This window comes from Hemitrygon akajei, chromosome 29, assembly GCF_048418815.1.
Source record: "Hemitrygon akajei chromosome 29, sHemAka1.3, whole genome shotgun sequence".
Lineage (NCBI taxonomy): Eukaryota > Metazoa > Chordata > Chondrichthyes > Myliobatiformes > Dasyatidae > Hemitrygon > Hemitrygon akajei.
Genome location: NC_133152.1, coordinates 42,271,120 through 42,289,292, shown reverse-complemented (window position 1 = coordinate 42,289,292; position 18,173 = coordinate 42,271,120). Strand labels below are relative to the sequence as shown.

The 18,173-nt window shown below is 44.4% G+C and overlaps 1 protein-coding gene across 7 annotated transcripts in view; it reads left to right on the top strand.

The window, feature by feature from the left end:
- The window catches only part of pik3cd (phosphatidylinositol-4,5-bisphosphate 3-kinase, catalytic subunit delta), a 250,545-nt gene that overhangs the window by 116,368 nt on the left and 116,004 nt on the right, over window positions 1-18,173 (top strand). The gene's annotated exons all lie outside the window — the stretch shown is intronic.

Genomic DNA, 18,173 nt, shown 5'->3' with positions numbered 1-18,173 from the left:
GGATCCCACCCACCCTGCTGGTGGACTATTTACCCCACTCCCATCAGGTAACAGACTACGTAGCATCCACATCAGGACCAACAGATGCAAAAAATGGTTACTTTCCCCCAAGAGTAAGGCTGATCAACACCTCCACCCACTAACCCACCTCCTCCACACCCCCAACCACCATTACTTTATCACTTCCTGTCAGAGTCACCAAAAATATAGACATTACTATGCCTAGCATTACTTTATGGAGATACAATCAATCTACATCTATAAGCTGTATTATGTTGTTATATTTATTATTTTTTTATTATTATGTTCTTTATTTGATCATGTTATTTTTTGTGCTGCATTGGATCCAGAGTTATAATTATTTTGTTTTCCTTTACACTTGTGTACTGGAAATGACGTTAAACAATCTAGAATCTGGAAGAAGGTACAGGAGCCTTAGGTCCCACCCCACCAGATTCAGGAACAGACATTATCCTTCAGCCATCAGGCTCCTGAACCAGCGTGAATAGCTTAACCCACCTCAACACCAAACTGCTTCCACAACCAATAGACTCACTTTCAAAGACTCTACAACTTAATATTTCTTTATTTATTGTATTTGAACAGTTTGTCTTTTGTACATTGGTTGTCAGTCTTTGTGTGTAGATTTTCATCGATTCTATTGTATTTTTTGTTCTACTGTGAATACCTGCAAGACAATGAATCTCAGGGTAGTGTGTGGTGATAAATATGTGTTTGGTAATAATAACTTTGAACTTTGAAGTGGAGAGCATCCCATCGTACATCTGACATGCACTTTGTAGATGCTGGAAATTCCACGGGGGTTTCAGAAGATGAATCACTCAACCATTGACCTCTTTCAGTAGTTGTTGTATTTATGTGACTGATCCACCTGAATTTTCAGTCATGGTGAACCTCCTGGGATGTTGACAATAGCAATGACATTGTCTGCCGAGGATAGCGGCTGGGCTCTCTCTTATTCGAGATGGTTTTTGGCTGGGACTTCTGTGGCCTAAATATTACTTTGCATTTACCATGCCTGAATATGATCTAAGCCTCATGGTTGTGTAGCTGTCAGCACAACTCTATTACAGCGCCAGCCATCAAGTGATCGCACTGTCTGTAAGCTTGCATCTTCTCCCTGTGACAACGTGGTTTCCCCCCACATTCCAAAAACGTACGGGTTCAGGATAGTAAGTTGTGCGCGTGCTTTGTTTGCTTTGAAGCGCGGCGACATTTGCGGGATGCCCCAGCACATCCTCGGACTGTGTTGGTCACTGAGGCGAATGACGCATTTTTACTGCGCGCTCCAGTTGTTTCGATGTAAACGAGACAGAGCTAATCTTTAACCTTTTTTTTAATAAGCTGAGCTATGCGCAGGCACGGATCGCTTCATTCACTAAGGAATTATGAATGGATTTAACTATTGTGCAATCATGAGCGATGTTCCGCTCTCCTGACCTTCAGCGGTGGGAAGGTCATCAAGTAAAGCAACTGAACATGATTGAGCAATGCACACAAAATGCCGGAGAAACTCCGCAAGTCAGGCAGCATTTATGGAGGGTAATAAGCCACATATTAGCCATTTAAATGGCATTCGCAGTTTCTGCCCTGGGAAATAGTCTCTGGCTGTCTGCTTTGTCTATGGTTCTTATCATCTTGTACACCTCTTACCCTCCTTCACTCTGAAGAGGACAAGCCTCGTTCGTTCAACCTGTCCTCATAAGACACGCTGTCTAATGAGGATATACCAGGACACGTTTTATAAAAATGAAGATAAGATGGTCTTCACATTAGATATCAGTGAAGCTGAATCACCATGGGAGATCTTCTGATCTAGTAGCTATGCAACTGACTGGTTGCATGTGCAATTCTGTGAGGTCCGAAGCTGCTCTCCCTGTGTAACGCTAATCCTCAGATCGTTCTGAGGAATTTACGATCACCTGGGCTGCAAGCGACTTCATCATCATTGTCTGAATTTAGTGCTGAGGCCTACGCCAGGAATTTATTTTTCTCTTTGTTTCAATTAGCAGTTACAATACAAATGAGTAATTTATTTGGCCAGATTAGTGAGCGCGGAAGTGTTAGCCGTGATGTTGAGTTTGGAGTCACACACAACCTGGAAAAGGGAAAGGTGATAGATTTCCAACTTTGAAGGAGATTTGTGACTTGGGTGACTTACAAAGAAAAGTAAATTTATTATCAAAATAGGTATGTCACTGTATACTACCCTGAGATTCATTTCCTTGCAGGCATTCACAGCAGAACAAAGAAAATACAGTAGAATCAATGAAAAGCTACACACACAGACTGACAAACAACCGGTGGGCAAAAGAAGGCATTCTGTGCAAATACAAAAAAAGGTCAATAAATAAGTGATCGAGTAATACTGAGACCATGAGGTGTAGAGTCCTTGAATGTGAGGCCATAGGTTGTGGAATCAGTTCAGTGTTAAGCTGAGTGAAGTTATCTATGCTGCTTCAGGAGCCTGAGGATTGAGGGGTAATAACTGTTCCTGACCCTGGTGGTGTGGGACCTAAGGCTCCTGTACCTCCTTCCTGATGGTTGAGGGGTAATAACTGTTCCTGACCCTGGCGGTGTGGGACCTAAGGCTCCTGTACCTCCTTCCTGATGGTTGAGGGGTAATAACTGTTCCTGACCCAGGCGGTGTGGGACCTAAGGCTCCTGTACCTCCTTCCTGATGGTTGAGGGGTAATAACTGTTCCTGACCCTGGCGGTGTGGGACCTAAGGCTCCTGTACCTCCTTCCTGAGGATTGAGGGGTAATAACTGTTCCTGACCCTGGTGGTGTGGGACCTAAGGCTCCTGTACCTCCTTCCTGATGGTTGAGGGGTAATAACTGTTCCTGACCCTGGCGGTGTGGGACCTAAGGCTCCTGTACCTCCTTCCTGATGGTTGAGGGGTAATAACTGTTCCTGACCCTGGTGGTGTGGGACCTAAGGCTCCTGTACCTCCTTCCTGAGGATTGAGGGGTAATAACTGTTCCTGACCCTGGTGGTGTGGGACCTAAGGCTCCTGTACCTCCTTCCTGATGGTTGAGGGGTAATAACTGTTCCTGACCCTGGCGGTGTGGGACCCAAGGTTCCTGTACCTCCTCTCCACTGGCAACATTGAGACAACGGCAAAGCCTGGATGGTGGGGTCCTTGATGATTTCTTGTAGCAGTGCTCCGTGTAGCTGTGCTCAATGGTGGACTTCTAACAACAATCCGGTGGTACTCTAGATATCATTACTAAAGTAGTTTGATTTTTTTCAATGAGTGATTACCAACTGAACTTAAATTCCTCGTGTTAGGAAAGCATACAACAGCCTGATTTCTTTCTGAGTAGGCGTAAGTTTGCATCAACTAAACATCAGGTTTAGCCGCATTCCCGAGCTGATTAACGCTATTTCGGGAGAGATGACAATCCCTACAAGCCAAGGCTGCCACTTGTTATGTAACCCACTGTTCTCAGACTGAACCAGTGTGGATAACTTCACTCACCTCAACACTAAACTGATTCCACAACCTTCAGACTCACTTTCAATGACTCTCCAACTCATCTTCTCTGTATTATTTATTTACTTGTTTATTTATTGTTTTTTTTTGGTCACTTGTGGCCGCATCAGTACTCAGGGCTGCCGTTCTATCTGTAAGCAGCACTATGCCAGCAGAATTAAATACAAAAGTAAGGAGGTTAGGCTTCATTTATATTGGGCACAGGTGACACCACATCTACATACAGTAGTTGCTAAATTGGTTTATTATTATTATTAGGGAGGACAGTAGTGTAGCGGGTAGCGATTGGGGTTCAATTCCCTCCACAGCGTGTAAAGCGTTTGTATGTTCTCCCCATGACCGCGTAGGTTTCCTTTGGGTGCCCTGGTTTCCTCCCACATTCCAAGGACATGAGGACCGGTGAGGGTTAGGAAGTTCTTGGCTTGCTGTGTTGGCACCAGAGCTACAGCGGCACTTGCTTGAACAATGCTGGTCGTTAACACAAATGACACATTTCACTGTGCCTTGTGGTGTTTTGATGTACGTCTGACCAACAAAGCAAATCTTTAAATATCTTTATTGTCGCATGTACTGAAGTACAATGGGAAAACATTTGGTTTTGCATGCCACCCATACCAATCATTTCATCAAAGTACAAACACAAAGGTATCCGGGTACTTACATGTCACCGCACAAAACCCTGAGATTCTTTTTCCTGAGGGCATACTCCGCAAATCTATTGAACAGTAACTGTAAACAGGATCAATGAACAACAGAGTGTGCAAATGCAAATATAAATAAATACCAATAAATAACGAGCATGGAATAACAAGATAAAGAGTCCTTAAAGTGAGACCATCGGTTGTGGGAACACCAGAAATAGAATGAGTGTAGTTATCCACTTTTGTTCAAAGGCCTGATGGTTGAGGGGTAGTAACTGTTCTTGAGCCTGGTGATGTGAGTCCTGAGGCACTTGTACCTTCTATCTGATGCCAGCAGTGAGAAGAGAGGGTGGCCTGGGTGATGGGGGTCCCTGATGATGGATGTTGCTTTTCTATGGCAACATTTCATGTAGATATGCTGAATGGTTGAGAGGGTTGTACCTGTGATGTACTGGGCCAAGCCCGCTACCTTTTGTAGGATTTTCTACTCAAAGGCACTGGTGTTCCAATATCAGGCCATAATGCAGCCAGTCAGCACACTTTCCACCACACATCTGTAGAATTTTGCCAAGGTTCTTGATGGCATGCTGAATCTCCACAGATTCATAATTTCTTTGCAATTATGCTTATATGATGGGTCCAGAACAGGCCCTCTGAGATGGTGACACCCAGGAATTTAAAGTTACTGACGCTATCCACCTCTGATCCCCCAATGAGTACGGGCTCATCGACCTCTGGTTTCCCTCTCCTGACTATAGTCACTTCCTTGGTCTTGTTGACATTGAGTGAGAGGCTGTTGGTATTACCCCATTCAGCCAAATTTTCAGTCTCTCTGCTATATGCTGATTCATCAGCCTCTTTGATACAGCCCACAACAGTAACAGTCATCAGCAAACTTGAATGTGGTGTTGGAGCTGTACTTAGCCTCACGGTTATTGATGCAAAGCAAGAGCAGGGGGGCTAGGTACACAGCCCTGTGGTGCTCCTGCGCTGATGAAGATTGCAGAGGAGCTATGACTGGAGTCTGCAAGTGAGGATCTAATTGCGCAAGGGGGTATTGAGGTCCAGATCCTGGAGGTTACTGATTAGTCTTGAGGGGCTGATGGTGTTAAATGCTAAGCAGTAATTGATAAAGAGCGTCCTGATGTATGCATCTTTGCTGACCAGGTGTCCAGGGTTGTGTGAAGAGCCAATGACATGGCATCTGCTGTAGACCTGTTGCTCTGATAGGCAGATTGGACTGGATCCAAGTTGCCGTTCAGATAGGAGCTGACTGTGGATGTAAGTGCCACGAGGCGACAGTCATTGAGGCAGGTTACCACTCTCTTCCTGGGCACTGGTTCACTCAAGCTATTCTCATAAGGCATGCTCCCCAATCCAGGCAACATCCTTGTAAATCTCCTCTGCACCCTTTCTACGGTTTCCACGTCCTTCCTATAGTGAGGCGACCAGAATTGAGCACAGTACTCCAAGTGGGGTCTGACCAGGGTCCTATATAGCTGCAACGTTACCTCTCAGCTCTTAAACTCAATCCCATGATTGATGAAGGCCAATGTACCATATGCCTTCTTAACCACAGAGTCAACCTGCGTAGCAGCTTTGAGTGACCTATGGACTCGGACCCCAAGATCCCTAGTTCTGAAGGAATTGTACAGTAGAGATGGAGTGTTCTAGTTCTGAAGGAATTGTACAGTAGAAATGGGGTGTTCTAGTGTTCCAGTGGGGACCAAAGGCATGTGAGCTGCCCCCAGAATAGACACAACAAGGCCCTTCACCAGAGGTACTACTCCTCCCTGGACACCCCATACGCTCCATGTACAGGAAGACCAATGCCCACTGCAGGTTTCCTCCGAGTCACACACTATCCTGGCCTGAAAATATTTTGCATTTCTTTCATTGTCCCATGCAGTAGCATGGTCGTGTAGCCATTTGCACAGTCGCTTTACAACGCCAGCGATCACTGGTTGGGGTTCGATTCCTGCTGCTGTCTGTAAGGATGATGTATGTTCACCCCGTGGTGCTCCAGCTTCCTTCAACATTGTCAAGGTGTACAGGTTAGGGTTCATGACAAACATAGAATATCTGCAGATGCTGGAAATCCAAAACAACGGACACAAAATTCTGGAGGAACTCAACAGGTCAGTCAGCATCAATGGAAAAGAACGAACAGTCAATGTTTCAGGCTAAGACCCTTCTTCAGGACTGAGGAGGAAGGGGGAAGATACCAAAATACAAAGGTGGGGGAAGGGAAAGGGGGCTAGCTGGAAGGTGATAGGTGAAACCTGGTGGGTAGGAATGGTCAAGGGCTGGAGAAGAAAGATTCTGATAGGAGAGGAGAATGGACCATAGGAGAAAGGGAAGGAGGAGGGGACCAGGGGGAAGTAATAGGCAGGTGAGAAGAAGTGAAAGGTCAGAGTGAGGAATAGAGGAAGGGGGTTTGTTTACTGGAAGGAGAAATCGATATTCATGCCACCAGGTTGGAAGGTACCCAGATGGAAAATAGATTTAGTGAGTTGTGGGTGTGCTATGTTGGTGCTGGATGTGTGGTGACTATGGTGGGCTGTCCCCAGCACACCACAAGCAAAGACACAAAAGAACGCATTTCACCGTGTGTTTCGATGTACAGGTGACAAATAAAGCCAATATTTCCTGATGTGTAGCAGTTGCACAGAATTGTTCTTTTTCTCTGAAAATTAATTAAATTCACTTTTTGGCAGTCGCTGCTTCCTTTCTGTTTCTTGGCTCTGACTAACTTTCAAATGTTGTAAAGCATTTCTCAACTTCCTCGTAAGCTGAGGAAAGAATGTGACAGAGTAGGGTTGTGCATTTTTATGCACTTTTGTGTGAAATGGGCTTCCGTTGGAAGTTAGTTTGATTGAGACACTACTGGGGTACCGTGTCAATCCATTCTGGGAGCACCAGATACAGAACATGACCCTGACAGACATGCGGGTGAAGTGTAGCCTCACCTAGAAAATCAAGCATCTGATTGTATCAGGCACTATAGCTGCTATGAGATAGTTAGTCATATGTTATTGCTTTAGGACAAGTCAGAGATAACAGCTAAAGGTAAATTCTCAATAGTTTTTGCTTTCAATGAGTTAGATATGCATCAATAAACCAACATGTTTACCAATTGTCCAAGAGACCTTGTTTACACGCACCAATTGTTATATCGTCTTTGTGGCTCAATAGATTGAGAAGTCCAATCTCCCCCGCAGAGACTTGGCCATTAAAATATAGGTCGATGCTCTGGCAGAATGCTAAAGTGTCGGAGGTGCAGGGTTTCAGGTGAGTGGTTAAACCGAGGCATCACCACACTTGCGCAAACAGTCCCATAGCAAAATAGGGTACATGTCACCAGTCACCAGTCCAGTACTCCATCAGAATTACTGAGATAGAGTTAATGAGCTTTTGTTCCTGCTTAAGACTATAAGACATAGGAGCAGAATTAGGTCATTTGGCCCATTGAGTCTGCTCCACCATTCCATCATGGCTGATTTATTATCCCTCTCAACCCATTTTCCTGCCTTCTCCCCGTATCCCCTGATAGTCTTACTGATCAAGAACCTATCAAATGCCGCTTTAAATATACCCAGTGACTTGGCCTCCACAGCCGTCTGTGGCCTGAATTCCACAGATTCACCACCCTCTGGCTAAAGAAATTCCACCTCATCTCTGTTCTAAAGGCATGCCCTTCTATTCTGCTGCTGTGCCCTACTATAGGAAATATTCTCTCCATATCCAACCTATCTAGGCCTTTCAATGTTGGATAGGTTTCAATGAAATCAACCCTCATAGGATCTCGTTGTAGTTTGCAGGTGCTGGTCACACACTCTGGCTGATTCTGTGTTTCGAACGTTCGAAGAGTAACTATTTTAAAGAAGAGAACTTGCATGCAGTGTTTTTGGGAGAGACTCGAATTGTGTGAAACGTGGCACTGAACTGATCACCGAACACAAACTTTGGCAGGGATTCTCAACTTTTTCTTATGCCATGGCCCCACTACCACGGACACCAGGTTGGGAGCCCCTGATCTATGGGCTCACTTTCAAGGACTCTACAACTCACGTCCTCAGTAGTACTTATTTATTTGTTTGTTTGTTTGTTTATCTTTGCATTTGCGCAGTTTGTCTTCTGTTGCATATCGGTTGCTTGTCAGTCTTTGTGTGTAGTATTTCCATTGATCCTATTATATTTCTTTGTTCTACTGTAAACACCTACAAGAAAATGAACCTCAGGGTAGTGTATGGAGACAGATGTGTACTTTGATAATAAATTTACATTGAACTTTGAATAGTACAAGCTATTACTTTGAAGCTGATGTCACTGTTACAGAGATGGCCTCTCTGCTTGCAAGGGTATTTAAGCTGAATTCTGCAGTTGTGGTTACAGAGTCTCTTAGACATGGGATGAAATTCTATTGCTTTGGGTGTGTTTTCATTTTCTCACGGGCAGCGGTCGCATTTAGAATATTGTAAACATGAAGAAGTCTGCATACGCTGGAAATCCAAAGCAACACCCACAAAGTGCTGCAGGAACTCCGCAGGTCAGGCAGCGTCTACGGAAGTGAATAAACTGTCGACATTTTGGGCCGAGGCCCTTCTTCAGTACTGGAATGTCTGCTTGCTTGGTTGATGGGCTATAAGCAAATGTAGCATTGCCACATAGAAAACCTACAGCACAATACAGGCCTTTCGGCCCACAAAGTTGTGCCAAACATGTCCCTACCCTAGAAATTACTAGGATTACCCATAGCCCTCTGTTTTTCTAAGCTCCGTGTACCTATCTAAAAGTCTCATAAAAGACCCTATCATATTCTCCTCTACCACCTTTGCCAGCAGCTCATTCCATGTACTCACCACTCTCTGAGTAAAAAACTTACCCCTGACATCTCCTCTGTACCTACTCTCCAGCACCTTAAACCTGTGTCCTCTTGTGGCAACCATTTCAGCACTGGGAAAAAGCCTCTGACTATCGACACGATCAACACCTCTCATCATCTTATACACCTCTATCAGGTCACCTCTCATCCTCCGTTGCTCCAAGGAGAAAAGGCCGAGTTCACTCAACCTATCCTCATAAGACATGCTCCCCAATCCAGGCAACATCCTTGTAAATCTCCTCTGCACCCTTTCTATGGCTTCTACCTCCTTCCTGTAGTGAGGCGACCAGAACTGAGCACAGTATTCCAAGTGGGGTCTGACCAGGGTCCTATATAGCTGCAACATTACCTCTCAGCTCCTAAATTCAATTCCATGATTGATGAAGGCCAATACACCATACGCCTTCTTAAGCACAGAGTCAACCTGTGCAGCTGCTTTGAGCGTCCTGTGGACTCTGACCCCAAGATCCCTCTGATCCTCCACACTGCCAAGTGTCTTACCATTAATACTATATTCTGCCATCATATTTCACCTACCAAAATGAACCACTTCACACTTATCTGGGTTGAACTCCATCTGCCTCCTCTCAGCCCAGTTTTGCATCCTATCAATGACCCGCTGTAACCTCTGACAGCCCTCCATATTATCCACAACACCTTCAACCTTAGTGCCATCAGCAAATTTACTAACCCATCCCTCCACTTCCTCATCTAGGTCATTTATAAAAATCACAGAGTAAGGGTCCCAGAACAGATCCCTGAGGCACTCCACCGGTGACTGACTTTCATGCAGAATATGACCCGTATACAACCACTCTTTACCTTCTGTGGGCAAGCCAGTTCTGGATCCACAAAGCTATGTCCCCTTAGATCCCATGCCTCCTTACTTTCTCAAAAGCCTTGCATGGGTACCTTATCAGATGCCTTGCTGAAATCCATATACACTACATCTCCTGCTCTTCCTTCATCAATATGTTTAGTCACATCTTCAAAAAATTCAGTCAGGCTCGTAAGGCACGACCTGCCCATGACAAACCCATGCTGACTATTCCTAATCATATTATACCTCTCCAAATGTTCATAAATCCTGCCTCTCAGGATCTTCTCCATCAACTTACCAACCACTGAGGTAAGACTCACTGGTCTATAATTTCCTGGTCTATCTCTACTCCCTTTCTTGAATAAAGGAACAACATTCGCATCCCTCCAATCCTCCGGAACCTCTCTGATGATGATGATCATTGCCAGAGGCTCAGCAATCTCCTCCCTCGCCTCCCACAGTAGCCTGGGGTACATCTCATCCGGGCCCGGCAACTTATCCAACCTGCATCACGTGACGACACATCTCATAGGTATGATCTATTTCTGTAGTTTAGCTCAAAATACACACTTAGTGTCCTTTTAATTAGGTACATCAGTACACCTCGTTAATGCAAATATCTTATCAGCCAATCATGTGGCAGCAACTCAGTGCATAAAGTCATGGTCAACAGGTTCAGTTGTTGTTTAGGCCAAATGTCAGGATAGGGAAGAAATGGGATCTAAATGACTTTGACCATGGAATGATTGTTGGTGCCAGACGGGGTGATTTGAGTATTTCAGAAACTACTGATCTCCTGGGATTTTCACACACAACTGTCTCTAGAGTTTATAGAGAATGGTGCAAGAAAATAAAACAGCCAGTTCTGTGGGCAAAAATGCCTTGTTAATGGGAGCTGTGAGAGGAGAATGGCCAGTCTGGTTCAAGCTGACAGGAAGGCGACAATAACTCAAATAACCACACGTTACAACAGTGGTGTGCAGAAGAGCATCTCTGAATTCTCAACACATCAAACCTTGAAGTGGATGGGCTACAGCAGCAGAAGACCTTGAACATACACTCAGTGACCATTTTATTAGGTGCAGGAGGTACCTAGTTAAGTGGACTCTGAGGGTATGTTCAAATCTTGAGTTCTTCAGCCTGGTGGCATGTGAGAATCTAGATAGTTCAGGGAGAAGGCGGATGTGTAGGGTGATGAGCAAGAGACGTGGGGGAGGCATTTTAATTATGTTTTTCGTCGGAATCTACTCATCCCTGATTGTCCTGATGGCAAGTCATCATCCTGAAGCATTGTGGCCCATTTGCAGTTGGGTAGGAAGTCACTAGCAGTAGTCTACCATCACTGCAGGACTTGTAGGTGTCCAGGATAAAGAAATGTACAAGAATAATCATTGCAGACTCTACCAACCCTGCAAACTGCCTTTTTCAAGAACTCCCTTCTGTAGGGCTATTAAAACAAAAACTTCACATCATCTTAAAAACTTCTCCCCCTGGGCAGTTAATCTAATCAACCATTCTAGATAACACCATCTCCCTCTATCTATTAAGCCGTCCCTGCACTGCACTGCAAACACTTTAAACCATTTTTATAATGTTGCTTACATTGTAAATACAGGATGGTATTCATTTTATTCGTGTCTATATTTTAACCTCTAAAATATTCTTTTTTCTTTAGAATTGCTGAAGGTTTTTTTCTGTTGCATGCTATGCCAACACACCACAACAAATTCCTAGTACCTGTTAAGATATATGGTGAATGAAGTTCCAGGAATTAGATCTAGCAAAGTGACGTATTGCTGAGTCATCTTCAGGTTGTCATTTGCCATGAGGAAATGTTTTATACTTGTTGAAAGGATGGTTGTGATCTGTCTTCAAATGTAATCGAAACAGACCATCTTGACTTTCGGAAGGGTATTGCATAGATAGTTGATGGGGAGAAAGTTCCTGGGCAATGGGAAAAGAGGAGAATATGGGATAGATACAGTTTTCTGCCAAGAACTGACTCAGTGGGCCCAAAGGCCTCCTTGCCATTACAATGCCAAAAGTGCATCCTAAAGTAGAGTTGATTTCGTATAAAATATTCTCCAAAAGAATTTACAAAGTAAAATGGAAAATTTGTTGACTGGGATGTTGACTAGATCTGCCTATACTGAATTTTGTATCCTTCAGCCTTTCAGCTTGGTTTAAGTCTTAGTTTGTTACGCACTGGCACAGTTGACCAAGCTGCTGCCTTGCAGTACCAGAGACCCAGCTTCAATCCTGATCTCTAATGCTGTCTGTGTGGAGTTTGCATGTTCTCTCTGTGACGGTGCGGGTTTCCTCTGAGCGCGAGGGTTTCCTCCCACATCCTAAAGGCTAATTGGCTACTGTAAATTGCCCCTTGTGCGCAAGTAAGTGGTTGGATCTCAGGGTTGTTCAAGATGGTTTAATGTCATTTCCAGTGCACAAGCTTAAGGAGAATGAAAGAATTGTTACTCCAGATCTGATGCAGCACAAAAAAAACACAATAAGATAAAGGACACAATCATAACAAACACAATAAATATAGATAGTAAGATAGTTTATGTACATACTGTTGTGTTTTGTAACTCCAAAATTGTAAGAAAAAGCCAGGAGAATGGGGCAAAGTTTTGCCTTTACTTCGAGCAAGGAGCATACCTATGACATGGTGGCATGTTGACTTATGCCATGCACATAATTTCACATATAACCCGTAATCAATTATTTAACTGTACAATATATTTACAATATTACTCATATTACTGAAATATTAAATACACAACACATATATTGATTGTATGTCTATAAAAGTGATGCTAGGCACAGCAGTGTCTGTACTTATATTGACTCTGATAAAGAAGTGGTGCTTGGGGGTGTGGAAGGGTGGGTTAGTGGGTGGAGGTGCAGATCAGCCTGATTGCTTGGGGAAAGTAACTGTTTCAGAATCAGAATCAGACTTTAATCGCCAAGTACCTATGCACATACAAGGAATTTACTTCCGGCAGATGTTGTCTCTCTGCTCATAACAATAATAATGATAAATATAAATGAAAATATAGATTATACATACAGGTAGTGCAATCCAAGTAATAGTTAGCCGACAGTTAACCGGCAGTTAACTGTTCAGCAAAGTGACCGCAGTAGGGAAAAAACTTCTCCAGTGCCTATTAGTCTTAGTCTGGAGGGATCTGAAGCGCCTACCAGATGGAAGCAGATCAAACAGTCCGTGCACAGGATGGGAGGAGTCCTTTATGATGTTCCCCGCCCTCTTCTTCAACCTGGAAGAGTACAGGTCCACAATAGAGGGCAGGGAGGCTCCAATGATGCGCTCGGCAGTCCTCACTGTGCGCTGTAGTCTGGTTCTATCCTGCTTGGTGGCGGCTCCAAACCACACAATGATGGAGGTGCACAGGACAGACTCAATGACTGCAGTGTAGAACTGCAGCAGCAATTCCTGAGGCAGACCGTATTTCCTCAAGAGCCGCAGGAAATACATCCGCTGCTGGGCCTTCTTCAGGATGGAGCTGATGTTCTGCTCCCACTTCAGATCCTGAGAGATGGTGGTTCCCAGGAACCTGAAGTTCTCCACGGTGGACACAGGGCTGCTGAGGACTGTGAGGGGAGACATAGCGGGGGGATGTCTCCTGAAATCCACTATCATCTCCTTTGTCTTGAGCGTGTTCAGCTTCAGATTGTTCCGACTGCACCAGAGCGCCAGTTGGTCCACCTGCTGTCGATATGCAGACTCATCACTATTCTGGATGAGTCCGATAACGGTAGTGTTTTTGAGTCTGATGGTCCTGGTGTGGATGCTACATAGCCTCCTCCCTGATGGGAGCGGGGCAAACAGTACCTGAGCAGGGTGGGTGGGATCCTGCATGATATTGCTAGCCCTTTTCCAGCACCTTTCTGTAAGGGGTCAGGGAGAGGGGAATCATGGCTGGAAAAGGGAGCAAGGTAAAGGAGAAGGAGCAGAAAGCACCAGAGAGATGTTCTTTAATGAGCAATAAACCAATTATTTTGAATCAAATGACCTTGCCTGGTGTTTCAAGGTTAGGGGTGTCTGCATCCATACCACACCCCCCCCCACCCCCAACGCTCCTTCCCTGCTACCTGGCCCATACCCCTCCCACGGTGTTCCACACTCACCATTCCCAACATCCTTTGCTCCCGCCAGATTTACAAACTCGCTCTCCGTTCCACATTGGCAAATGCAGTACTGTGTAAAGCCCTTAGACACCCTAGCTATATATCTCAAGCAGTAGTAATTCAAGGCAACTGGACTTGCTGTGTTGTCTAGAAGACGTTTCGCCACTCATCCGAGAGTCTTCTTCAGTTCTAATCCATGGTGGGTAGTTTTCTGGTTTATAAACTCTGTGAGTTGTTTGAAGGTATAGCAATCAGAGGAGGGTCGTTAAGAGTTGTCTTTGTGTGAACTGTTGTGGAGATGTTAGGTCTGCATTGTAAGTAGCTGTAAGTAGTTGGTGTAGCCCACCCCCTCTATGCACATTTTCAACAGGAAGGACAGGCAGTTAAAGAAGCCAAACTGGAAAACCCATCCCTGGGCAAAGATGGATTCATCCATCCATCCATTCCTTTCCCTGTAGAAAGATGTGAGTATAGGTGTGCGTAGTCCAGTCCTGTTCAGCCTCCTCAGGAAGTTGAGGTGCTGGTGAGTTTTCTTGATTGTGTAGGAGTGTTCTGGGACCATGAGAGGTTATGTGAGAAGTATTGATGGGAATGTGGGGAGAATAAAAATGGAGTTAATGTACAATTAATGTAAATGGGTGGATGATATTTAGTGAAGATTCATTGGCTGTCTTTGTGTGTCTCTCTCTGTTTGTCTTTATGACTAGAGCATGTTGGTAATGACTAAATGTCTCATAAAGTACTCACCACCAGACTAATCACTGAGATATCCTCATGTTGACAATCATTGGGTGTGAGTTATTGTGAGAAGCTTTAGAGGGAAAGCATTTTCACTCTGAGTATTGGAATTCTGGAGTCCCAGTTTGCAGAAGGAGGTTGAGGCACAGACCCGGACTGCATTCAAGATACCTGATGTGCCTTGAGAGTTATGGAACAAGAGATCAAAGTTCAATTGGGAACCCCAAGGGTGTGTCAATTGCTAACACAGGTGACGCATTTCACTGTGTTTTGATGTACGTGTGATTTTTTAAAAAGAGTCTGAAATGTATATAGTGCTGGAACTACAGAGAAAATGCAGTGCAAGTAGGCAAGTGGGGTGCAAGGGGCTCGACGAGATAGATTGAGAGATCAAGAACAGCAGTTATAAATCAGCAGATCAGGCAGCATCTGTAGAATTAGAAAAACAACAAAAAATAATGTTTCAGCTCTGATGTTATCCATCTTATTTGTTAGTCCCAACAGTCCCTTGAGCCTGTCTTTCTTTTGTCATTGTAGAGTCACAGAATACTACATCTAAGAAACAGGTCTTTCAGCCCATCTAGCCCATGCCAAACCACCTGCTTAGTCCCATCAACCTACACCTGGGCAATAGCCCTCCCTAACCCTCCCATCCATGTACCCATCCAAATTTCTCTTAAATGTTGAAACCAAACCTGCATTCACCACTAGAGCTGGGACCTCGTTTCACACTCACACCACCCTCAGTGAAGACGTTCCCCTTGAACTGCTGTGTGACTTTGAAGTTCGAAGATCATTTATTACCAGTGTACATATGTGATGCCGTATACCACCCTCAGGTTCATTTTCTTGCAAGCATTCACAGTAGAAAAAAAAGAAACAACAGAATCATTGGAAAACTACACACAAAGACTGACGACCAATGTGCAAAAGAAGACAAACTGTGCAAATTAAAAAATAATGAGTAAATAAATAATTGAGTTGTAGAGTCCTTGAAAGTGAGTCCGTAGATTGTGTTCAGCGATCAGTGTAGTGTTGTGGTGAGTGAAGCTGTTCTAGCTGGTTCAAGAACCTGATACTACTTGCTGTCTGTTATGCTGCTGGTGTTCAGAGTAGCATTGAAGGTCCTCCATCTCTGGTGGTGTCCACGACTTCCTTCATCGTGTCAGTAGCTTCCTCTCAGTTTCCACTACCGCCAGTCACGCAAATCCTGGGTGGAGACTCAGGAATACCGTTGTTCTCAGATGTAGAAGGATTCTTCAATGTCGTTTCCATAACAGTTTTGTTTGACCAGTCAGGGTTTTAGCCCTGAGCTGAACCCCTGACCCTGGAGGACCGGTTAGTCTGTCCTCTACCCTTTGACCTGTATGGCATGGGTGACCCTATCAAGAGCCAAAGCATAAAGCCCTGACTCCCGCCAACGTAACTCTCTGGGTCATTGAGGCACTCAAGCCTCCAAACCATGACAAGGTTGTAGTCCTCTTGGAGGACGAGCCTGATAGTTGAGGGGTATTGACTGTTCCTGAACCTGGAGGTGTGGGGCCTAAGGATCCTGTGTCTCCTGCCCGATGGCAGCAGCGAGAAGAGAGCATGGTCTGGATGATGGGGATCCTTGATGATGGAAAGTGGGATTAGGCTAACTTGCCCTTTAATGGTTAAGTGGGCAGGATAAATTGTCTCACAGGTCTGTGAGGGAAGTTACCTTTCGCCCAGGTGTTGTTGTCAAAGTATCGGTGGTTTAAACAAGATTTTTTTTACCTTGAAGCTGCCATTGTAAATTTGCTGTTTATTAAACAAAGAAGTTCCTGATTCTCACCTGAGGGGATCCCCCACGGCCAGTTTTCTGCACTTATTTCAGTCAGGAAGTTAATGTGAATAATTCCATCTGTTACTCACTTATCAGCCATGCCGTTAACGCTGTGATGTCCTTTCTGTTTATATGTTTGTGAGCTTGAGGATCTTCAATGTTTAAGGCAAGAAGAAACGACTTGTCTTTCTATATCACCAACTTTATCCCAATCAGAACATTCCAGTAAGACATCATATAGCCAATTAAGACCATAACACCATAAGGCATAGGAGACAAATTAAACCATTTGGCCATCAAATATACACTACCATTAGATCATAGCTGATTTAATTTCCCTTTCAACTCCATTCTACTGCATTCTCCCATAATTTATAACACCTCTGCTAATAAAGTATCTATCAGTCTGCACTTTAAATGTACCCAAAGACTTGGCCTCCACAGTCATCTGTGGTAATGAATTCCACAGATTCATCACTCTCTGGCTAAAGAAATTCCTCTTCATCTCTGTTCTAAAAGGACATCCTCATATCCAGATGCCGTGTCCTCTGGTCCTAGACTCTCACACTATTGGAAATATCCTCTCTACCTCCACTCTATCTAGGCCTTTCAATATTCAATGGGTTTTAATGAGGTCCCTCCTCCTTCTTCTGAACTCCAGCGAGTACGGGCCCAGAGCTTTCAAACACTCCTCATGTGTTAACCCTTTCATTCCCGGGATCGTCCTCTGAAGCTTCTCTTAAGTACTTTAGAAGAACAGTCATTGTCCGATACAGGAAACATGCAGGCAATTTATGCGCAGCAAGATCTCACATCTTAATTGCGACAATACCAGATAAAATTGTTTTCAGGTATGCAGTCACTTGAGTTGTTTACTCTAGAGTAGCAGAAGCTGAGAGGACATCTGATACAAGTTTATAAAAGTACAAGATGCATAGATGGGGAAGGAAGCCACCATCTTTTTCTCAGGGTTGAAATGTTAAATACTGTGACCATTCTTCAGAAGTGGTAAGGAAGGGGAACGATGACAAATAAGAAAGTGGAGGAGGAGGGGAAAGAGGACAAGCTAGAAGAGGATAGGTGAAGCCCGTTTTTTTTTTCTCTTTTTCTTCTCCAGCCCTTTGACTTTTCCACCCATCACTTCCCAGCATATCATTGCATCTCCCCCCACCCCTCACATGGCTCCCCCTTCCCTTCCAGTCCTAATGAAGGGTCTCAGCCCAAAACATCAGCTGTTCATTCATTTCTATAGACGCCGTCTGACCTGCAGAGTTCCTCCAGCATTTTGCGTGTGTTGACCTGGATCTGCATCATCTGCGGAGTCTCTTGTGTTATACAACGCTGAGGCTTTATGAGCCATTGGTCAGACTGCACGTGGAGTACTCCGAGCAATTTATGGCTCCTGATCTAAGAAGTTGGGTGCTGGCATTGGAGAGGATCCAGAGGAATGAAAGGGGAAATGTATAAGGAGTGTTTGATGCTCTGAGCTTGTAGACACTGGAGCCTAGAAGAATGAGGGAGATTTTCATTGAAACTTATTGAATATTGAAAGTCTTTATTAGAATGGATTGGAGAGGATATTTCCTAAACTGGGGGAATCTCAGAATAGTGGGCA